Source organism: Tenrec ecaudatus, chromosome 2 (genome assembly GCF_050624435.1).
Source record: "Tenrec ecaudatus isolate mTenEca1 chromosome 2, mTenEca1.hap1, whole genome shotgun sequence".
NCBI lineage: Eukaryota > Metazoa > Chordata > Mammalia > Afrosoricida > Tenrecidae > Tenrec > Tenrec ecaudatus.
In genome coordinates this window covers 45,615,227-45,621,678 of record NC_134531.1, presented here as the reverse complement: position 1 = coordinate 45,621,678, position 6,452 = coordinate 45,615,227, and the positions used below count along the sequence as shown (strand labels likewise).

Sequence of the window (6,452 nt, the reverse complement as noted above, 5' to 3'; positions counted from 1 at the left end):
CACCAGCGTTTGTGATCATGAAATTCGATGGGATAAGGTATCAGGCATCAAAGAACAAAATAATCACATCATTATGAATGAGGGGGGAGTGCAGAGTGGGGACCCAAATCCCATCTGTAGGCAACTGGACATCCCCTTACAGAGGGTTGTGGGGAGGAGACAAGCCAGTCAGGGTGCAGTGTAGCAACGATGAAACATTCAACTATCCTCTAGTTCTTTAATGCTTCCGCCACCTCCCATTATCATGATCCCAATTCTACCTTACAAATCTGAATAGACCAGAGGATGTATAATGATCCAGATAGGAACTGGAAACAGGGAATCCAGGACAGATGAACCCCTCAGGACCAGTGGTGGGAGTGGTGATACTGGGAGGGTGGGGGGGAAAGTGAGGTAGAAAGGGGAAGCGATTATAAGGATCTACATATAACCTCCTCCTTGGGGGATGGACAACAGAACAGTGGGTGAAGGGAGACATTGGACAGTGTAAGACATGACCAAATAATAATATTTTATAAATTATCAAGGGTTCGTAGGGGGCAGGGAGAAAAAATGAGGAGCTAGGGCTCAAGCAGAAAGCAAATGTTTTGAGAATGATGATGGCAACAAATGTACAAATGTGTTTGACACCATGTATGTATGGATGGATTGTGATAAGAGTTTTACGAGCCCCCAATAAAATGATTTTTTTAAATTGAGGAGCTGATACCAAGGGTTCAGGTAGAGGGGAAGTGCTTTGAACGTGATGATGGCAACGAATGTACAAATGTGGTTGGCACAATGGATAGATGTATGGTTAATGATGAGAGTTGTACAAGCCCCCAATAAAATGTTCTTTTTAAAAGTATAATCAAAAGCAACAATATTAAAGAATAATGAGATTAAAAACAAAAGAAAATGATGATGGCACTCTGTACAAATGCGCTTGGTATAATTAATGTACTAATTGTTATAAGAGGTGTAAGAACACCCAATAAAATGAATTATTAAAAAATTTTTAAATTATCAAAAGAGATTTCAGAAGAGACGCTGAAACTTCTCTTAATCATAGAGCAGTGAAAGCAAATGGAAGACATGATAAAGTCAAAGAGCTGAATAGAAATTTTCAAAGGGCAGCTTGAGAAGACAAAACCAAATATAATGAAAGGTGCAAAGACCTAGAATTAGAAAACCGAAAGGGGAAAACATGTTCAGCTTATCTGAAATGGAAGTAACTCAAGAAAAACCCAGGCCTTGTGCTGAAATGCTGAACGATCTCCCAGCAACTTAGTCGGTGACGCAGGAAACATCAAAGGAAGATGGAAAGAAGACACAGAGTCTCTGTAGCAGAAAGAACTCATCGCCATGCCACCCTTTCAGGAAGTAGCATGAGAGAAAGAACCGACGATGCTGAAGGAAGAAGTTCAAATGGACTGAAATCATTAGGCAACCAGTCTCCAGGAACTGGGGGTATCAACTGAAATGTTTCAACAAGCTGATGAAGCCTTGGAATGCCCTGTTTGGGAAAGTAGAGGGACAGGGAGAAAGAGGAAGGTCGTCAAGGAGATCGCTTGACACCGTGGCTTCCACAATGAGCTCAAGCATCGGCCAGCTGTGAGGATGGTGCCGAGCCCGTGCTTCTCTCGAAGGTGCATAAGGTCGCTCTGGGTCAGAAGCGACTCCGCGGCAAATCCAAGCGGCATGGAGGGGCGGTGCGAAAGAGGAGTACGCACAAGGAGAGCCACCGACACCGTTAAGAACAACTGCTGCGCAGGCGGGCCCGGGAGGCGGCTCCTGCTGCTGTGAGCTGGAACGGACTCGATGGCATCAACAACAACAACAACAACAACAACAACAACAACAACCCGAATCCCAGTAGCCCTGGAGGTGCAATGATTCCGTGCTCGTCTCAGGACAGACCTGGGGGGTTGAAATCAGCAGCAGCTCTAAATTCATCAAGTGCACTCAAACGTCACACTTGTTCACATGGTTTCTTGATCTTTCCTACAGATTTATTGGTACCTGTCTTGGGAATCTCGTGCTGCCAAAATAAAAGACCACAAATGGATAGCTGGATGGCTTTAATCTACAGAAATGTTATTTTCTCACAGTTTATGAGGCTCAGACACACTGCCACCCAATTTGCCTCCTGGTGCCACGAGGGGCCAGGGCCGACCAGCTTGTGTGGATTTCGGCGGCCGGCACTCCGAGGTCAGACTCCAGGGAAAGGCTTCCAACCATCAGTTCTCGTGGAAGGTCTTCGCGACTCCAGTTTCTGCCTTTCCTTCCTTCCAGGCCGCCGGGTGTCTCGGCAGTGGTTTTACCACCTGCCTCTGCCTTTCTTCTTCCTTGTTTAGCCTCCTCCCCCCGTTATTATTTTATTTTATTTATTTTTAAGGGTAGAATTATTTTATTGTCATTTATAATCAGATGTTAGCTGGGTATATAGTCTTCATACTTGATTCTTCTTTCTTGTAAATACAAAAAGGTTTACACAGCTGATGGCTGCTTACATTTTCAGGAAGCATAATTAACTTAATTCGTTAATGGTAGCTTCAAGTTTTTCCTTATTAGCACCAGAAAATTCACCCACCTTTTGTCCCTTTTTATAAAACTGAAATGTTGGCATGCGTTTGACTTCACACTCTGAAGCAACATCCTGGCAGTCATCCACATCAACTTCAAGGAAGACCACATTGCCATACTTTTCACTGAGGGAATGATAGAAAGGCTTGATCATTTTGCAAGGCCCGCACCACGTGGCGGAGAAGTCCACCACTACAAGCTTCTCTCCAGCACTCTTCAGAGCGCTCTGAAAATCTTCCTTGCTATCGATCTGCTTCACCATTTTGACCGTTGGGCTTGGACGAGCAACCGGGGCAACAAGAAGAACGGAACACGACAGTGAACCAAGCTTGGACCGCCCCCCCCCCCCCGTTATTATTTTAAATGAGGCCATTTATTAACCCGGAATGATTAGTTCTAATGTTTTGATTCGGGTTCTGGAGGAGACCCCAGAGCCGCCCAGAAGCGCAGCATCATGCTGTGGAAGTGCTTTCGGACGCCTTTCCTATTGTCAGGGTCTCACGCCTACCGTTTGGAGTAGGTCTGTCCTGAGTAAATCCCTGGTGCCGTGCTGGCTTTTATGAGGGCTGCCAGCAGTGACTTCTTCGTTAGTCCCCACGCAGGTGTCTGCTGCTCTCGCACGTGCCTCTCCAGATGGCAAACAACTGCTCTTCAGAAATGCTGCCGGTCTGCCGTCCCGGCCAGCTTGTGTGGAGAACTAATTCTCCCCGCAGAGGGCAGGGCTGGTCAGCTTGACAATGTCTACGCATTCAGAGACTTGCAGGCTCCCAGGGGTTTGAGGAAAGCTGCCAGAGCTGAGAGGGCTGCTTGCGGCTTCGTGCCTTGTGCTGTGACTCCAGGCATGTCACCACATAGCAACCAGCTGAAACGCTGAAACTCTTTTCCATATTTTAAAAGAGATTAACTCAAATTAAACCGCCCCACAAATTCTGTCGCATTAGCAATAGCAAAGGCAACACCTTTCCAAATGGGTTTATAATCACAGGCATAGAGGCCAGGATTTATAGCATTTTGGGAGGAGCGGGGGACAAAGACTGTACAAATGGCTAGGAGGCCACGTCTGACCTCCAGGGCTTTGGTAGGAGAACCCATCTCCACACCAGCCCAAGGCCAATCGTTACAAAGACAGACGCATCTCTACTGTCCATCCCTTTTCACCCTATTTTGACACCCACTGTTTCTCTCACGATACCATACTTTTTCTGCTGAGTTTGATCATTCTTTGCCATGGCTACACAGAGCTCACAGACAGCAATCACAATTATGGGGTTTCCTAGGGGAGTTTACTGTTTACTGCAAGCAAGTATCAGTAAACAGTAAGGGTCTGATCATTACTTAGTCTGTCCGTCTGCAGCAGCACCTCTCGTTAGCCAGCAGCCAAGTGGCTCTCTCTGGTCCTCTGCCTCTCAGCCATGCGGCCTCTGCCCTTGGCCGCTGCCTCCGTGGGGCAAGACGTCTGCCGGCTGCTCTGCCTGGTCATCTCATAGTCTCCATGCTGTTGTGCTATGATGCTATCATGGGTCTCCATTTCACTGGTCTTGAAAAACCTTAGGTTTTTATCTTCACATAGTTGAATATAATATTTAGGACATATTCATATTTTTATCATGTAAGAACTTTTGCCTTTGTTAAATGTATACGAAATAACATTGCAATCTATTTCTGTGAATTAAACCAAAAAAGTACTAACTCCTGTGAATTACCTTATAACTGGCTATTTTACTTAATTATATCACTCATTCATATGCTTTTTCTATTGATTGTTCAGAATCTTATATGTGGGAAATATTATACATTTGAAAATAGTGCTGATTTTGTTTTTCCCTGTGTGTCACTCAAACAGCATTCTCACTCTTTAATAGAGGCTCTAATATTCTTTACAATGGCGACATAGAACTCACACTGTTCATGATTCAAGGCTTTATGAAGGAAGTTCGCGGGTAGGAATACAAGTGAGACCTGCTTGGACATTCATATGCGGCCACGACAGTGTTATGGACCCACAGTCACACAGGTGCCTACCTAGGACATGGAAACAAATGGAACTATTGAAAAATCAAGACTGATAGCTGATCAATTCATCCCAGTTGCAGGTGGAACTACAGAAGCAGGGACGGGACTATTGCAGATTAGGTAAATTGACTAGTTTGGTCTAGGGCCTTCCAACCACGCTGGCTGGGGTATGATGGTAATCATGGGGCCCTAGTGCTCCAACTTCCATCCAGGGCACGCCAAGGCAAATTCCCGAGGGTACAACTTTCCACATTGGTGATCGATGGTCACAAAGAATTCAATGGAGGCTCAACAGTGTGGAGATTCAGAATGGATTTAAGGGTTCCATTGTAAATCATAGCCTTCCAGAAGCCTAGTTGTCAGAATTTAAGCTCTTACATAAGAGTAAGCAAAGTTGGCCATGGTGGATTTCCTGACATTTCTGTATTCTTCAATTAGTGGAACATTTCCAAATTACAATAATGGTATTTAGATGTTGGAGAGAAAAACAAAATTACAAAAATGATCTCATGCACACAATAACATCTTGAATACTTTGAGAGTATGGGGTTGTTTTCTTTTACTTTAATTTAAATTCTAACAGTATTCTAGCATTAAATATAATTCTTGTTTTTGATAGTGAGACCTGTAATTATTCCAAAGATTTTTTTCCCTCTACTATTAGCTTACTAAGAGGTTTTCCTTTTGTTATTTTTAATAAAATGTGAATTTAAAATTTTCTCAAAGAATTAATATTTATTTTCCCTTTAGTATAAAATAGTGAATTTTATGAATAAATTTCCAAATGGTGAATTATTCTTTTATTTCAAAGTGTATCCAATTCAACTTGTGGTTTGTTATACCAAGAATATGTTTGCTTTACCTTCTCTCTCTTTATTCTTCTCTTATTGTTGTTGTTTTTAAATCTATTGCTATTTCCTTTCCCTCCTACCCCTTATCTTTCAGTAGGCTCCAAATATACTTTAAAAAAATCTTTTAAGTCATTGCTTAATATAAAACTTTTAAAATTATAAATAAATCATTTTATTGGGGGCTCTTAGATCTCATAGCAATCTATACATCAATTGTATCCAGCACAGTTGTACCTATATTGCCATTGTTATTTTAAAAATATTTTCTTTCTGTTTGAGCACTTGGTATCAGCTCCTCTTTTTTCCCCTCCCTCCCAAATCCTCCCACCCTCATGGACCCCTGATAAATTATAAATTATTATTTTCATATCTTACACCATCCACTTTCTCCCTTCACCCATGCTATGGTTGTTCATTCCCCAGGGGGGTGTGTGGCAAACACAATTTTTAACATCTGGTAAAGTTGGCAATTTCAATTATTTCCTTGGAAATGCCCCCTGCCTTTACCTCATTTTCTTCTATCTGAACAGGTTTACTCTATACTTGAAGCACAAATATCACTCTAAAATTTTATTTTTCGGTCATCGTATTCCTTCTGCCCTCTCCCAGCTTGGACTCATTGTTCACGGGCCTCCGTCTTCTTGCTCCATTCATTGTCTTGTCATGCTGGAGTCATCCACCAGGTTCAGCTCAAGGGACAGCGCCTTTAATGGCATGCCACGACAATCCTCAGCAATTCCAGTGCTCTTCTCAGCCTCAGACTCATTTGCTGGGAGCTTGCTTCAAAGTCACCCTGAAGATTCCTATCCCTCTTAATTTATGCACTCTCCTGGTAGAGGGAGGACTCTCTCCAGTACTGAGAAAAAATACGTATGGGAGATAAAATTGTTGAGACAATTCATATGTCAGTGTGTTTTCACTCTATGCTCCTATTTCATTGATGTTTTTACTGAGCCTAGCATTCTAAATGAGAAACTTTCCTCTCAGAATTCTGGAGGCTGAAGCCATTCTTGTTACTGAATG

At 42.9% G+C, this 6,452-nt stretch overlaps 1 pseudogene; it reads right to left on the bottom strand.

Moving 5' to 3' along the window:
* Positions 1-2,391: 2,391 nt before the first annotated feature.
* Positions 2,392-2,860, bottom strand: LOC142440773 (thioredoxin pseudogene; annotated as a pseudogene).
* Between the last annotated feature and the right edge of the window lie 3,592 nt (positions 2,861-6,452).